The sequence below is a fragment of the Paramisgurnus dabryanus genome, chromosome 1 (genome assembly GCF_030506205.2).
Source record: "Paramisgurnus dabryanus chromosome 1, PD_genome_1.1, whole genome shotgun sequence".
In the NCBI taxonomy this organism is placed as follows: Eukaryota; Metazoa; Chordata; class Actinopteri; order Cypriniformes; family Cobitidae; genus Paramisgurnus; species Paramisgurnus dabryanus.
The window spans coordinates 32,451,349-32,469,667 of record NC_133337.1 but is presented as its reverse complement, the minus strand read 5'-3'; the positions used below and the strand labels follow the sequence as shown (position 1 = coordinate 32,469,667).

Here is an 18,319-nt window from a genome sequence, read left to right as displayed (position 1 = left end):
AAAGACCAATTTGCAACTTATTAGGTCAATTGGCAACATGATTGGGTATAAAAAGAGCCTCTCAGAATGGCAGTGTCTCTCAGAGGTCAAGATGGGCAGAGAATCACCAATTCCCCCAATGCTGCAGCGAAAAATAGTTTTCTGAGCTTCTCAGAGAAAAAATGCAATGAGATTGAAGTTATCATCATCTACAGTGCATAATATCATCCAAAGATTCAGAGAATCTGGAGCAATCTCTGTGCGTAAGGGTCAAGGCTGGAAAACCATACTGGATACCTGTGATCTTCGGGCCCTTAGACGGCACTGCATCACATACAGGAATGCTACTGTAATGGAAATCATAACATGGGCTCTGGAATACTTCTAGAAAACATTTTCAGTGAACACAATCCACTGTGTCATTCGCTGTTGCCAGCTAAAACTCTGTAGGTCAAAAAAGCAGCCATATCTAAACATGATCAAAAGGCGCAGGCATTTTCTCTGGGCATGGATCATTTAAAATGGACTGTGGCAAAGTGAAAAACTGTTCTGTGGTCCAACGAATCAAAATTTGAAGTTCTTTTTGGAAAACTGGGACACCATTTCACCCGGACTAAAGAGGACAAGGACATCCCAAGTTGTTATTAGCGCTCATTTCAGAAGCCTGCATCTCTGATGGTTTGGGGTTGCATGAGTGCGTGTGGCATGGGCAGCTTATACATCTGGAAAGGCACCATCAATGCTGAAAGGTTTATACAAGTTCTAGATCCATATGATCCCATTCAGACGTCGTCTCTTTCAGGGAAGACCTTGCATTTTCCAACATGACAATGCCAGACCACATACTGCATCAATTATAATGTCAAGACTGCGTAGAAGAAGGATCTGACTACTGAAATGTCCAGCCTGCAGTCCACATCTGTCACCCACAGAAAACATTTGGAGCATCATAAAGAGGAAGATGCAACAAAGAAGACCTAAGACAGTTGAGCAACTAGAAGTCTGTATTAGACAAGAATAGGACAACATTCCCATTCCTAAACATTGGTCCTCCTCCAGCTGTTCCTTTATATGTACATTTAACTTTTCTGGCCTCTTATTGCTACCTGTCCCAACTTTTTTTGGAATGTGTAGCTCTCATGAAATCCAAAATGAGCCAATATTTGGCATGACATTTCAAAATGTATCACTTTCAACATTTGATTTGTTATCTATATTCTATTGTGAATAAAATATAAGTTTATGAGATTTGTAAATTATTCCATTCCTTTTTTACTCACAATTTCTACAGTGTCCCAACTTTTTCTGTTTTGGGGTTGTACTATTTTCCTGTTTACCATAAAACCCTGTCAGAAAAAAAGTACAAAACTGTACCTTTTCTGTCGCTGGGGTGGTAACCTAAGGTTCAGTTTTGTACCTTTATAGATATACAAAACATAAATTAATGTTTTAATGTTGTATTAATGTTTTAGGTACATGTACACCTTTTTTTTTTGCTGGGGTGGTACCCACAAAGGTACCTTTTTGTACCTTTATGGGTATACAACATATTGAAATGTTGTACCTTTTGGGGTACAATATTATACCCTAAGGGCCAATTACATTTAAGAAACAGTTTTGTACCAGTGAAATACAAACATTTTATTGTACATTTAAAAGTACAAAATGGGTCCTTAACTCTTTCCCTGCCATTGGCGAGTTAAAGGAACAGTATTTAGGATTGTGGCCAAAACTGGTACTGCAATCACACAACTGCTGGCCAATACACAAAATCAAAAAAACATAAACATCAGCTGAGGGCTGCAACTCCACTTTTTAAATGACAATATCCGGGCTAGACCACTGTTGTGAGTGATATAAGTATTTGAAATGAAAATGATTTCTTAATGTCTAGTGACATATCAGGGCCATTTTATGATTAATTGATATAAATTTCTTACATACTGTTCCTTTAACTTGTCAATTAAGAGAAAGTGCCTCTCTGCCAATAACGAGTATTTCCGGCAATCCACAATACCACTATTATCCACCAGGTGGCGGCTCTTCCGCAACTTATACAATCCTGAAGCAACGCCTCGTGTGACAGAGTAAGAACTCCATGTATGTTTTGAGGATCGCTCTGAATCTGATCTCTATTAAAAGTATTTCACAAAAATGCTCTCAGCCCTTTGATCCAAATTTTGGGTTTTGGAGAAACCAATCCATATTTGAGAGGTGATAAGAAGGTAGGATGAAACAGGTTTTTTTAAGCAGAGTGTCTGTTCTTTCATTTGATGTATTTTGGGTTTATATATTTAAAGAAGAAAATTTTCTGAAAGGCATTAAAAGTCAGGAAAAATGCTTGCGCTGGCTGGCAACTTTTTCTAAAACCGCTGGCAGGGAAAGAGTTAAGGTACAGTAATGTACCCAAAAGGTACAATATTTTATTATGTTATGTACACTCTAAAAATAGCTGGGTTATTTTTAACCCATAATGGGTAAATATTGGACAGAACACATGTAAAATCGACCCAATGCTGGTTATTTTAACCCAATTGCTGGGTTATTATACCCCATGGTTGCATAACAACAACCCAACATTGGGTAATTTTTGACCCAGCATATGTTCTGTCCAATATTTTAAGGGTAAAAAATAACCCAGCTATTTTTAGAGTGTACAAAACAGTACCTTAGGGTACCACCCCAATGGCAAAAAAGGTACGTTTTTTTTACAGTGTACCTTAAAGACCTTAATGTTTTGTACCCCTAACATTCACCCAGCACAAAATTTGTCCTTAACTCTTTCCCTGCCATTGACAAGTTATCTCGTCAATTAAGAGAAAACCCTTCTACCGCCAATGACAAGTTTTTACGGCAAACCATATTTCTGCTATTATATTACCCAACGTATAACACTGATGCTTCCACTGATCCAAAAACCGAAAACTCTATGTATGTTTTAATTATCGCTCTGAATCTGACAAAAGTATTTTACAAAAAATCAATTATCTCAGCTTTAAATTTGCTTAAAATATTGTATTTTTAAGAAACCAACCCATACTTGACAGGTGATAAAAGAGAACAGATGAAGATGGGATGGAATAAAATTTTATGTTTTGTTTTTTAAAGCAGAGGGTTTGTTCTTTCGTTTGATATATTGTATGTTTATATATTTAAAAAATTTGATTTTCTGGAAGGCTTTAAACTTTTTAACAATCATAAAAAATGCTGGTGCTGGTTGTTAACTTTTTTTAAACGCTGGTGGGGAAAGAGTTAAAAAGTACACAATAGGTCCTTAGGGTATAAATTTCAATATATACCCATAAAGGTAAAAAAATATGAACCTTTGAGGGTACCACTCCAGTGAAAGAAAATGTGCTATTTTGTACCATTTTTTTCTGACAATGTAATCTAGCTGAACACAACAAATCAACAGATAGTATACTAACCTCTTAACATTAAACTTTTACCTCTTCCTGTACTGTACAGAAGCTCCATTGAATCCAATGACCCGCATCCGCCCGGAAGTGTGCTCAGCTCGCATGCCTGACTGATCCAAGAGTCACCCCGGTAGTACCCAACTAAACAACCTGATAGACAAACAGTTTCTAAAGTGAAAATCAAACACTTTTAAAGTTTATTAGCTGCAGTGCTGTGATTAATTACAGTATGCAAAGTACTAAACTCTTGGCACAATTGTTTGCTTTCCACAAAACCGAATAACTCAACACACAGTATAAAAAATAACAAACTTATGCAGCATTCATAAATCTTATGTTAAAACAATAAAAATTGCTTATTTACAATTCAATATTTCACTCAATATATCAATGACTGACAATTTCTTTCATTCATTTCAAATCCTTTTTCGCCATCATAGTTATAATCTTACATGATTGGTATTTTTTAACATGATGGGTAATGACACAGTGTATCTCACTGATTATGACATCACTTCCTCTCACCCTACATTACGCAGGTGCAAGGAGAGCAATAAAAATGCTGTGAAACAGCCTGCGGCACTGCATGGATCAATGCTTGATTTTTGTAAACCCGAACACGTAGCTGCAAAGCCAATTACAGAAAGGACAGAACAAGTGCAGACCCTCGGTTTGGCCTTCATTCCACCCTTGCAGTCCTACCTGGAAAATTACTTATCCTCTTTTAAAAGTAAAACAACACAAAATGCCTTTTTCCAGAAAACCGAATAATTGTGCACAAGTAAATGTTGACAATAAAAATAGCTATGCACATCTTTCTAATAAGTGTGTTTGCAAGTCCATATGTGCTTTTCGAGCCTGTTTAAAAAGCTGGCAAAATTATGCTGCGTCAACAAAACCTACATGCAGAACAGATTGGGTCAACACGCTCAGAATAAAGTAAGAACTGGAAAATAAGTGCTGAGTGCAGTAGCGCTCTTCTCAACATGCACGTCGATGTGAATCAATAAGAGAAACTGAGCTCGGTCTTCGTACTTATTACAAGAAAACAGGAAAACAGCACCTGTTAGCTAATATGTTTAAAATATCGGAGTTAGCAACTTTCTTCTGCATTATCATATTCGTTTTAAATCTGAGCTATTGACATAATTGGGTAGCTGAACCCTGTGGTAGCTTTAGCAATGCGTCAGCTGAATTGTACGCAAACAGGCTTGAGGTAATAAGGTCTCCTGTGGATTAACGTTGTAAAGGTACCCTGGTAAAGCTGCAGAGTTAAACATCCCTTTGTCAATGTGTGTGTTTATTGAAATAAGTCCTGGTCACTGTCTTTACAAGATAAAGAATATAGGGGGTTGGTTTATTGCAGTCATCTTAAGGTCAAAAAGTCTGATATCACTAATGATGTGAAATGCTAATCATCATAACACTGTTGGAAACCTAATGTTTTCAGTAGTAACAACATAAACAAGCGGCTGTCGCGGTCCGCACGTAACTGCCGGTAAACTCCGCTAAGAATAAATAACAACAAAGTACTTTAAACATAGTTTATTTATATAACAAGCAAAAAAACAACACATAGATTACCTAGGAAACCAAAACATTTGTTATTTTCGACAAGTCATTTGTTCAAGAGATCAGTTTAGCAACTAGTCAGACCATTAAAAAAACGAAAACGGAAGTAAAGTTCGGATCCAGACGTTTATCACGTGGGTCCGATGAAACCGTCTATATAAAATTTTTAATAGCCAATAAACAGTAGGCATACGAAAAATAAGTACCCGGATGACTTACTACTTCCGGCAAGATTTTGAAGTGTTCACTGGTTTGGCTAGATGGGCTACAGCTATGGCCTAAAACTCATGAGATGTTGAGATAAGGGTTAGGTTAGGGGGTAGGATTAGGATTTAAACAGCGGTTCTGGCTAGATGGGATACAGCTATGGCCTAAATTCCATATGTTGGGTTTAGAGTTAGGTTTGGATTAAGATGAAAACAGCTGTTCTGGCTAGATGGGATACAGGTATGGGCTAAATCCCATACAATTTTGGGTTTAGAGTTAGATTTGGGGTAGGATTAGGATGAAAACAATGGTTCTGGCTAGGTGGGTTACAGCTACGGCCTAAATCTCACAAGATGTTGAGTTTAGGGTTAGGTTTGGGGGTAGAATTAGTATGAAAACAACGGTTCTGGCTAGATGGGATACAGCTACGGTCTAAATCTTGCGAGATGTTTAGATTAGGATTCTGGCTAGGGTTAGGATGAAAACAGCGGTTCTGGCTATATGGGATACAGCTATGGCCTAAATCTCGCGAGATGTTGGGATTAGGATTCTGGCTAGATGGGGTTAGGATGAAAACAGCGGTTCTGGCTAGATGGGATACAGCTACGGTCTAAATCTTGCGAGATGTTTAGATTAGGATTCTGGCTAGATGGGATTAGGAGGAAAACAGCGGTTCTGGCTAGATGGGATACAGCTACGGCCTAAAGCTCACGAGATGTTTAGATTAGGATTCTGGCTAGATGGGGTTAGGATGAAAACAGCGGTTCTGGCTATATGGGATACAGCTATGGCCTAAATCTCGCAAGATGTTGGGATTAGGATTCTGGCTAGATGGGGTTAGGATGAAAACAGCGGTTCTGGCTAGATGGGATACAGCTACGGTCTAAATCTTGCGAGATGTTTAGATTAGGATTCTGGCTAGATGGGATTAGGATGAAAACAGCGGTTCTGGCTAGATGGGATACAGCTATGGCCTAAAGCTCACGAGATGTTTAGATTAGGATTCTGGCTAGGGTTAGGATGAAAACAGCGGTTCTGGCTATATGGGATACAGCTATGGCCTAAATCTCGCGAGATGTTGGGATTAGGATTCTGGCTAGATGGGGTAAGGATGAAAACAGCGGTTCTGGCTAGATGGGATACAGCTACGGTGTAAATCTTGCGAGATGTTTAGATTAGGATTCTGGCTAGATGGGATTAGGATGAAAACAGCGGTTCTGGCTAGATGGGATACAGCTACGGCCTAAAGCTCACGAGATGTTTAGATTAGGATTCTGGCTAGATGGGGTTAGGATGAAAACAGCGGTTCTGGCTATATGGGATACAGCTATGGCCTAAATCTTGCGAGATGTTGGGATTAGGATTCTGGCTAGATGGGGTTAGGATGAAAACAGCGGTTCTGGCTAGATGGGATACATCTACGGCCTTAATCCCGTAGAATGTTGGGTTTAGAGTTAGATTTGGGGGAAGGATTAGGATAAAACTGTGCTCATCCGGCAAGATCTCACAAGATTTTGGCTGATGCTTTATCACTTTTAGCCACAACCATGTGCATTCGATAGACATTTTACGATCCCGTGAACCCCCGTGAGAGGAGTACGTCCGAATTTCATACTACCTATTTTCTAACTATATGATGTACTGGTCAATGAGTAATTCATGTAATTCAGTACGTTCTGTGCTATTTCGGAATTTGCTTACATTTGATTGGTGACCTACAAAAAGAGCAAAATCTCAAATATTTCATCAAAACACTTATAAATAAATAAATACATAAAATAAAGTCCAGGGCCACACAAATTAAATAAAGGTAGTGCAGGGTCCAGAAGGTTTGATGTGGTCTGTTTGTATACGTACTTATCCACTAAAAATATGCAGTCACCTACATAAAAATACACCACTGTACCTTTCCCCCATTTCTCAACCATCTTTTTTTCTCTTTTCCTTGCAGTTAACCCCCTCTCACTTCCTGCCATGCCCTGTCATTACTCGCAGAGCAAGAAATGTCACAGTGGGGCATTGATGTCAGAGCGCTACTGTCCCCTCCTGAGCGTTAAATTAAGCATTCACACTGAAGAGAGACAGAGAATGGCCCTTTTAGTTTACTGTAGACATGTGATACAGGACTGCTCAGACCACCTCTGCAGATCTATTTCCCCGTTTTGTTCACCTCTTTTGAACTTAAACCTTTTGTAATAGAAGTCGCTCTATCTCTGCAGCGACCTTCAAAACCGATACTAACATCTCTGACTTGGATTTTATTGTCTTTGCTCCTTTGAAATTCATTTTATCCTTCTATTCATTTTCTTCTGCTGTACCAACTTGACCATGACAGCATTTCAGAATGCAACTCACATTCAAATACACTTCACAGCTTCTTAAGAGTAATAATTGATTTTTTACAGTGATGTTTGTCCATGCAGAAGTCATTTTGGGTGGAAGCTGAAGTGTTGCTATAGGTTAATATCGGTGGTCATGTAATGCCTGAAACAAAATCTCTATCTCTTATGTATATTCTAGTCCCAAGATATGGATTAGGTCTGACCATCAAATGCAAGTCTACACTTTTAAAAATAAAGGTGCCTAAAAGGTTCTTTACAACATATTTTTAGGAATATATAATTGAAGATATTAATATTCAATTTTTATATAAAACAGTAACTTAATTGAAGATATATTATAATTGAGTAGTTTAATCTTCCATCTCTTATTTTTCATGAAGTGCAAGTTTAAGAGCAATATCAAAATAAGTTATGGTGTATCATATCAAAATTATTGTCATTGCTAATCATTAATCAGACTAAATTGTTTTTGTGTCGTTCACCGCAACAGCCACCTAACCTAATACCACTGTGCAACCCAGAAGTGGGTCCCGGCCCACAGTTAAAACCCCCCTGCTTGATTCGACCAAAAAAGGTTCTTCTATATGGCAGGGGGTTTCAAACTTTATGATGCCATCATGCCAAGGACCCCCAAATATGATAAACCATTTGTAAGGGACCCCCTTCCTAAAATAAATATAAACATTTTCATATTTTAAATTTTAATAAATATATAGTCGGCAACACTTAGAGTAAAGCTGAATGTTTAAACTTAAAGACAAACATTTAGAATTCTAATTTATTTGCAGCAACTTTGAAAATAAAATGTTTCATAGTTTGAGACAAAATTCTACCTTACGTTAGATAAAGGGGACTCTAATAAGAAAAACACAGCAGAAAGTCAAGGCAAATTTAAATTATTCTGGAATGTATGTAGCAGGAAATGAGATATAAATACCTAATAAATTAACATTACAATTTGTCTTTTCTCTGAAATTTTCTGGGGACCTCCTGGGGTGAAACCCCTTGTCCTGTGGCATCATAGAGCACCTTTATTTTTAACTCTTTCCCCGCCATTAACGAGTTATCTCTTCAATTAAGAAAATTTTTTTTTTATTAATTTTACACTTCGTGTATGTTTTGATAATCATTCGGAATCTGATCTCGAACAAAACTTCTTAACAAAAATCAGCTTTTTGCTCATTTTTTTTATTTTTGAAGAAATAGTTTATAAGTATAGTGTTTATGTATATATATATATATATATATATATATATATATATATATATATATATATATATATATATATATATATATATATATATATTTATATATTTTTTGAAAGCAGAGGGTCTGTTTTTTCATTTGATATTTTTGTATGTTTATTTATTTTTTTGAAGAAATTTTTCCTGGAAGACATTTTGTGAAACTTGTATGAAAATCACAAAAAATGCTGGCGGGCAACTTAAAAAAAAAGTTTAAACACACAGCAGATAGTGACCACACTCTAAAAATGGTTGGGTTAAAAACAACCCAATTGGCAACCCAGCGCTGGGTAAATATTGGACAGAACACATGCTGGGTTAAAGTAACCCAACACGTTGGGTAACACATTTTAACCCAGCAGGTTGGGTTGTTGAAAAAACCCAACGTGTAGTCATTTTAACCACTTATGAGATTAATATTCTGGGTTTGGGTTATTCTTGCTGGGTTATTTTTATAATGTGCTTTATTGTAAATCAAGACCATTGTGAAAACCAAATAAATGTTTATTTGACTTCAAAATAACTACAAACTCTTAAATTTTTACAGTTGGCAGTTGCAAAATCATTTAAAGGACTGCTGCTTACTGACATCAAGTATAAATATATTTATTAAATATCAGAAATTATGCACATTGAAGTAACAATGTAACAGGTTAAATCAAATTGTTTGAATTTAAGACAGAATTTGTATATAAGTATATACAATATATAAATGAAATACTGAAATGTACATAAACAAAACTGCAGCAGTGTAAGAAAATAAACAATGTAATTGTTAAATTAAAAGTAAAATCATTTATAGATGTTTTTTACAGAACAGATGTTCCAAGTTTCAGAGTATGGAATGTATTTGACTAAAAATACTTCATTTATTAAAGTTACTCCTCACGAACAAAGATGTACAAAGGAACCGAACAGCAGAGGATTCATCCATTTGGAAAATGACAGACTACAGTAGATGCACATTGCCTGGGGTATTTATTTTCAAGCACGTAAAATGCCTTTAAACCATAGACTGTAAAAAAATATGAAAGTAGTGTCCGTGATGTCACCCATTGGTTGTGAAGAGCATTTTTGAAGCCTACAGTAGGCGGTGCGTGCCGTCGCCATCTTGGCCGAATTGCAGTTTAAGTCACTTCCGTATTGGCTCCATCAGAGAGACTGATAGAGAAAAAAGATTGAGAGATCTGTTGCATGTTTCCCATGGCCAGGAAATAAAGGAAAGGATTTCGAGGATTCTGTCCAGAGAAGAACTTCCACCACATTTGTTGCAATCTACAAAAGAGGAAAAAACTTTTAGTGGTCTGAACTAAATGATCAGATTTAAGTGTTCAGAAAACCATGTGGGCCAAGTGAATTATACATTTTATAAAAATTATAAGACTTTCTTTTGCATCCCTGGCCGCATTACCACCACGTGTGAGATTTTTTCCCCCCAAAAATGCAATGGCCTGTCGTCGGTTTGCATAAGACTTTGGTGTTACACTCCTTTAACTGTTGTGCCAACAACAAAGGCTGCAAACCACACAGACTGACAAATAGGATGATCTGACTATAAAGAATAAAGTGCTGCAGAATAAAATGCAGCAGATAATTAAGACATTCCCAATACATTTTAAATAGGAGTTATTAAATGTTATAGTTACTGGCTGAAGTTGTATGAAGGTCTTGCTAGCCTCATCAATGGATGGACACAAAAACTCTGCACTCTCTAGAAAAAAAGAATGGGAAAACAACATCACATCTGATCTCTGCTAAAAACATAACATCTCTGATACAGTATCAGCCACAGATCAGAGGGTTTGTCAATATAAACTTAAAATCACAGGAGACAACCCAAAAATATTATTAAATTAATATAGAATAGTAACTAAATACAACTCAATAACACATCTTCATTCATATAACACATATAAATGTTTGTTAAACTGTACACGCAGTGACACGCAGTTTCTTGGTGACAAATGCGTTTATGTATTCAAGTTCATGTCCAAACACTTAAATTATTGTTTCATTTTAAAAGAGAGGACCAAGCAATATACATATAAGACACCGGTTCTTGGAAACGCTGTTTCGTTTTCATTTATTGACGCGTTACCTGCCGTACCGACTGTGAAGTGAATGTGCTGCTTGTCCTTGCCTCTCAGTGACAGAGTAGACGCCGGCTCCGCAATTCTCCGCCGCCGGTTAAGTTAACCCAAGTGCTCGCGCCTCGCGGTCTGTCTTTCCATATCGAATGACAAGAAAGCAACTCGTTTGTCATCAACTTTAATTTAATAGTGTCGCTATTGCTAAGCTGGGAAAACTATGCGCGTGTGTGACACAAAAAGCCGAAACGTTGCGGAGGTCGGCTCGGTACCGGTTTTGACTCGCTTTGTTAAAGGCTTACAGAAATTGCCATGAGTTAACGTAATCAACCGTATGATGGGGATTTTGTAACATCGATTTTATTTATTTTATTAATATGCCATATTAAACATCTTAGAACGATTATTCGAGTCAATTTGTGTAAATGGCGATCTGAGGTAACAGTCGTCATTCCTCTAAATTACACCCGTCGTCTTAGTCTGTATAAATTAACACGTTGCTGTCTCGCAAAAATGTTATAATCTTGTTTATATTCATGAAATCTTTACAAAAACATATAAACTTACCTTGAAACAACTGCTTCCAGTGACTCTGTCCTTTCACGACGACCGTTGCTGAGCACATTCAAACATCAAAGGCGCGAAGCACGTGAGCCTCTTCAAACAACCCAGTATAATAACCCAGCAGTTTTAACCCAACAACCAGAAAACTGAAACTACCCAAAAAGTGTTTAAAATGTTAAAAATTAACCCAGCAAAACAACCCAACAGACTCAACCCAGCATTTTGGGTTAAAAAATAACCCAGCCATTTTTAGAGTGCATTGACTTCCATAGTAGGAATAAAAAATATGATGGAATTTAATGGGTACTGTCAACTGTGTGCTTACATCATTTATCAAAATATTTTCTTCATCATTTATCACAATTTTTCCAAAATATTTTTTCCTGGAAGTCACATCATTTCTTTTTACAGTTTTTTTCGATTGCTAAACGACAGTGGGCACAACTGGAGTCACATGTGCAAAACTCTAACTACAGTCTGCACAGCAGCAGTTCATGTGGACCAAACTCTAGTTCATTTTTCATTGCTTGAACACAGTTTTCAAAACTTTACACACTTATCCCATGACTTTAACCACAACCTGCACAACACTGTGGATTTACAGCACTTTGTTCAAATGCTAACACACTGCTGTCAAAACTGTGAACCACACATTCAAAACACAATTGATTTCAGTCTTGTGCCTTTCAAACACTGCTGATTGCAATTTCATATAAATATAAATTCCAATTTCATATACACTCTAAAAAAACAAACGGTGCTATATAGCACCAAAACAATTGCTTTGGATCGTAACGATAGAAGAACCATTTAGTGCCATATAGCACCGGTGAAGAACCAGTGAAGCACCAGTGAAGCACCAGTGAAGCACCAGTGAAGCACCAGTGTAGAACCATATAGGGGCCATATAGCACCACATATGGTTCTACATAGCACTATATGGTTCTACACAGGTGCTTCACTGGTGCTTCACTGGTGCTTCACTGGTTCTTCACCGGTGCTATATGGCACTAAAAATGGTTCTTCTATCGTTACGATCCAAAGCAACTGTTTTGGTGCTATATAGCACCGTTTGTTTTTTAGAGTGTATATATATATATATATATATATATATATATATATATATATATATATATATATATATATATATATATATAAATTATGATAGGTATAGCTCAGAAAGACAAATTTAGGAAATGACGGGTTTGTGGAAGCAGAAGGGCTCTCCTGATTTTGCTAAGTGGTTGATGTCCTCAGGGCAACATACCCCAACCTACCCCAAACCCCAACCCTAACCATAACCAAACCCTAAAATCAGAGGGACATGATAAGTAAAAAACAATGGTCCAGAAACAGCTAATCTTGGTTGTAAGCTTAAATTTACGTAAAACAAACTATAATCTTATTTCTGAAATCTGATTGGTTGATTGAAATGTTGTTCCAGGGTTAACATAATGTTGCCCTGAGGACATCAACCACTTGGCAAAATCAGTTTGAGTGAGGGGGCAGGGTGGCAGGTAGTGGCCTGATGCTAGAGAGAGGCAGGATTAGCCCCTCATTTATTTGTTTGAATTACAGTATGTACTTTTAATTTCTACCTTTTTTCTCATTACTGTAATTCCATAAATTACTACAAACTATTGAAGCAAGCAAACTGCTAATTTTCATTTACCTTAAAGAATTGTTCTGTTCTAAAAATTTCAATAAATCATGTGATAAATCAATCAATAAATAAATAATTATTTGAAGAAAACATTACTTTGTATGACGTCACTGAAATTGTTGAAACTGTAAAGATAAAAAGTTAGTATTTTGTGTATTGGTGTTTGATGTTAGTGTTTTTCCTCTCAGTGTGTTGTGAGTGACAGTGTGTGTTATCTCAGTGAGGGTTGTGTTTAGTGTTTGGCTGCACTAAGCTGTTTTGAGTCATGTGTTTAGAGTTGTGTTGGTTGGAGTGAGTTTTGCAGGTGATATGTACAGTTTAGCTCAGGTGACTTCTGGTATTGCAGACTGTAGTTAGAGTTTTGCACATGTAGCTCCAGTTGTGCTCACTGTTGTTTAGCAATCGAAAAAAACTGTAATTCATACAGGTTTAAAACAACATGAGGATGAGTAAATGATGACAGAATTAAAATTTTAAGGTGAACTATCCCTTTAAGAGTGTATAGGGTTTTACTTTTGCCATTGTACTGTTTAGATGCAGATTTATACAATGTTTTAAAAAGCACACTTCTCATCAAAAACCTGAACATCTTTCGTTGTTTACTTTGACAATTGCACATTTGCACATAAATTTATTTGCCCTCTTTCTCACATTTAGATTTACATTTAGCACTTTAGCAGACGCTTTTATCCAAAGCGACTTACAAAGCTATTTTAGTGCTTATACCAGGTTACAAGTTTTTACTTTTCTGAAACAATACCTGTTGAGAAAGAGAGAGCGAGTTATTTTAACTAAAAAATTATGTGAGGAAGACATCAGGATTTTAGCCCTCTGTGAACGAGGAATAATTTTTGCACCTGTTCACGGAAAGAGTCGCAGAAGAGAACAGAGGAAGAGAGAGAAGGAGAGAGAGAGAGAGAGAGAGAGAGAGAGAGAGAGAGAGATGAGATGAGATGACAACAGGTTACATGGAAAAAGCAAAAGGTGCTGATATCTTAATGGCTTTGTAAATTGGCTGTTTGCTACACATCGGCCCACAGAAAGCCACTCAGCACCACAGGTCCTCCAAGAAACCAGCAGAACAACGGAGAATCCTCCTAATTGTGAGCTGATTGCATTGACAGAAATCTGTGCACTGATTACAGCTGGAATAAATTATACCAGCCTCTATTCATGGGTAAAGGGCTTAGGCTATTTGTGGCTCCATTCCTTCACTCCCCACACCACAGATAAAGCCTGACTGACTAACCATGCTTGACAAAGATTACATTAGACCATGGGTCTTTAAGAGGGGGTCTGGGACCCTTGGGGCTCTGTGGTGGTCTTACTGGGGTTCTTTCAAATATTGTTTGAATGCAAAGTATTTTTTTTTTTAGAAAAATAAAATTAGGCATAATAAAAATACAATGTAAATGATGAGCATAATGTTCCCAGAATAAAATCTATAAAATTGTTGTGTATTACGCCATTTTTTTAAAATCTTTGTAAAGTAACCATCACAAAGTAAATTTGAGACATGTATAGGCCTACTAGGGGTCACTGCTTCTCCTTTTCATCCATTAAGGTGTCTAGATGGTCAATGAAATGCACATATCTAAGCATTTTTTAATTATTTTATTTAGCCTTTCTTGTAGGGCTGCATAACAACTAATCGCTTGCAGAATAAAAGTCTTTGTGCATATATATATGTGTGTGTGTGTGTGTGTGTGTGTGTGTGTGTGTGTGTGTGTGTGTGTGTGTGTGTGTGTGTGTGTGTGTGTGTGTGTGTGTGTGTGTGTGTGTGTGTGTGTGTGTGTGTGTGTGTGTGTGTGTGTGTGTGTGTGTGTGTGTGTGCATGTGTGTGTGTGTGTATTGTGTATAATAATTATGTATATATAAACACACACACATGCATGTAAATATTCAACAAAAATGATACTTTTGATATTTCTAACTAATTTGTATTATATATAAATACTTAATATATACACACATATTTTCTTAAAATTATACATGCATGTGTGTGTATTTATATATACCTAATGATTATATACACACACATATATGATGTCAACAAAAACATCATATTAGTTGCGATTAGTTGTTATGCAGTCCTACTTTCTTGTGATAGTTATCTGATCGATCGTTACAAATCATTAACAGTAACTTATTATGTTGAAGACTAAATAAGCCCTAATAACGTAACTTATTTTGTTAACTTAACATGACTGTGTATGATAGGATTTTGTCCTGTCTCAAGTTAATGCGAATAACATTTATAAAATAAATTAAACCCAGTGGGACTATCAGTGCATTACTGTTCATTAAAACATACCTTGGCTGGTCCTGTTAACTGAGTTTGGGTTTGTCCAACCAATTTAGGAATCCTGTTTAATTTTTGTCATTTCATTTGGTGGCCCTGGGGAAACAACAGAAATGGCACAATTCAGCTTTCAACTTTGAATAGAAGAAACTTAACCGTAGTCGCGTAGTGCACTCTGGTGGTTCGATGTTAATTCACGAGCGTATCAGCAGGGGCTGACGTTTGATAGGCAAAGCACAATCTGTTTTTCTCTCACAGTTCATTGCATTTCCACAGTCTGTTTAAAACAAACTGTGACTCTTCCTTTGGTCTATCTAAAGTGTGTAGGAGAGAAAAGCATCTATTATTCCTCCTTCAATGGCTTCAACTCATGAACTCCTCACCGGCCTGACAATTACCATGAATTATCTTCACTTCCAGACAATCAATTAAGCAAATTATTGAACTCCACTCTTTTCTCTGAAACCTTATCGGTTCTCCCCAGCAGGGCACCAGGGTGGTGATAGATCGCAGATTGTGAAACCTCTAAAGACCGATTCTTCATCACCTGAGAATTTGCTATATAACACCATACCCCACCACGGTCAACCTTTCACAGTGTAGGTTAAGAGTAGGGGAATAAAGAGAAAAAGTGTCAGGCACAGATATACTTTTAAAACTTTTGTGGTCATTTCAGAATGCACAAGCTATACACCATCCATTTGTAGTTGTTGGTTTTAAAAAAAGAAAAAGGTACCATCGTATAAAAAGGGACATGGATCTGGAGGAAATTGTGTATTTAAACAATTGTAATTTTTCTATTTTTTTCCTTTTTTCGTTATTGTCTCTTTGTATTGTTTCATGTTGTTGTCATGCCAAAATATAAAACATAATAATCAAACAAAAAAAGGTAATGATGCCCTGTGGAGTTACTTTTGTACTGTATAGCTTACACAATTTTCCCTGTGATTTAAAGGCTTTTTAATACATAAGTTAGCAGATACACACAAAAAAAATGAGCTGAGTCACAAAAGCTGGTTTGTTGTGTCATTTATACACAAACACTGATGTTATGACAATGGTTTGTGCCATCAACTAGTAATGAATTCATGATCACTTTCTGCCATCTAGTGTTAGACATAAAAACAACACGAGGTAGTGAAATATTTGCGATGTTAGATTGCCATCTTATGGAAGTTTCCACTTTAAGAGAGATATTTAGACATTAATGTCTCTGAGATATATGCAGACACACATTCATTTGAACTATTTTGTCATCGTATCTCGTCGCTCTCGTAACTAAACGATTTGGGTAGATTGTCCGAATTCAAACTGGCGTTTAGTATTTTACCGTTTCGGACAAAGTGCATTTAGAAACTTAACAATCAATGTATAGAAAAATATATAAAAACCTAAAAAATTACACACCAAATTTTTTAAATGTGATTTAATAAAGCATGTGTACATCGTCAAAGTCATTTGCGTGATGACCCTGCTGCAGATTACAAGTGAAGGGACTTTTATTTTATATTTAAAATATATTTAAATAATTCAATTCATAAACTTTTACGTTGATATGTAGTTTTGTTTTTCAAATTGTATTTCAATGAAATCTATGATAAAAATAAAGTATTTATGTACAAAAAATGTATTTTAAAAGTAGGCTAAAGTTAGCAGTACAGTACACAATTAAAAGCACAAGAGATTTAGCCATCAATAAAATGATTTGGATAATATTATAGTAACTAAAGATGTTTGATAACAACAAAAGTAAAAAACAAAATGTAGTTTAAATATCTTATTAACTGATATTTATATAGTTATATATAACATTTTCACAAAGTTTACATTTTAAAGTGTGCATTCACATCAAGGTATACATTGTGTTGCCCTGGGTAGTCGAACCCTGTTAATGCAATGCTTTAGTTAAGGGAACACTTATATTACAAGTATAATGTAATGTAAATTTAAAATAAAAAAATGCATACGCTATATGAAAAACAACTTATTGCATGTATAACAAATGACTTGGAGATAAACAAGTGTTCCTGAAGCTGAACTGGTGGAGCATAGTGTTGGAAAGGTCATGAGTTCGATCCCAGGAAACATACAGTGCTGTGAAAAAGTATTTGCCCCTTCCTAACTGTTTTTTTTTTTTTTACATATGTGTCACGCTTAAATGAATCGGATCATCAAACTTATTTTAATATTACATAAAAATAACCTAGGTAACTACAAAATGCCGTTTTTAATAATGATTTAATTAATTACAGTAAAAAGCCATCCAAACCAACTTGGCCCTGTGTGGAAAAAGTAATTGCCCCCTCTTAAAGTAATTGAGGTATCAGTCTGGAAAGGGTCTCCAGCGAATCAGGATGAGAGCTATTTTCCACAAATGGAGAAAACTTGGAACAGTGTCGAACTTTCCCAGGAGTGGCTGGCCTACCAAAATTACTCCAGGGGCACACCGGCAACTCATTCAGGAGAACCCAGAACAAAAGAAACTGGAAGCCTCATTTATGGTCAGTGTTCATAATTCAACAATAACAGAGACTGGGTAAAAATGGCATCCACATGAGAGTTGTGGCACAACCACTTATTAGGTTTAGGGGGCAATTATTTTTTCACACAGGGTCAGGTTGGTTTGAACAGCTTTTTCCCTTAATAAATAAAATGATGATAGTTTGAAGATCTGAATGATTTAATAAAAACAAATATGCAAAAAAATACTTATATTAACTGTAAGTCCATTTAGATGAAATGCCAAATGCATTAATGTAAATAAATTATTTCACAGCTTTGCAAATTGTTTGCTCACAATCTAGAGCAACTTCTCTGTGGGTTTTTTTTTTTGCAACTAGACTCAAGTCTGCCGTGCCGTGAGATTATTGTTTCTTCTTCTGCACTGACTGCAATAGCATCACGCTGTCCGTACTCTGGGCTTTGGGACGAGAAGGAGGG

The 18,319-nt window shown here is 36.3% G+C and overlaps 1 long non-coding RNA gene across 1 annotated transcript; it reads right to left on the bottom strand.

The window, feature by feature from the left end:
* Positions 1–9,350: 9,350 nt before the first annotated feature.
* Positions 9,351–11,674, bottom strand: LOC135779376 (uncharacterized). Its single transcript, XR_010544781.2, has 3 exons — positions 11,418–11,674; positions 10,410–10,474; positions 9,351–10,038 (listed from the first exon to the last, which is right to left on the bottom strand). It is a non-coding gene; the product is annotated as an uncharacterized lncRNA (long non-coding RNA).
* Between the last annotated feature and the right edge of the window lie 6,645 nt (positions 11,675–18,319).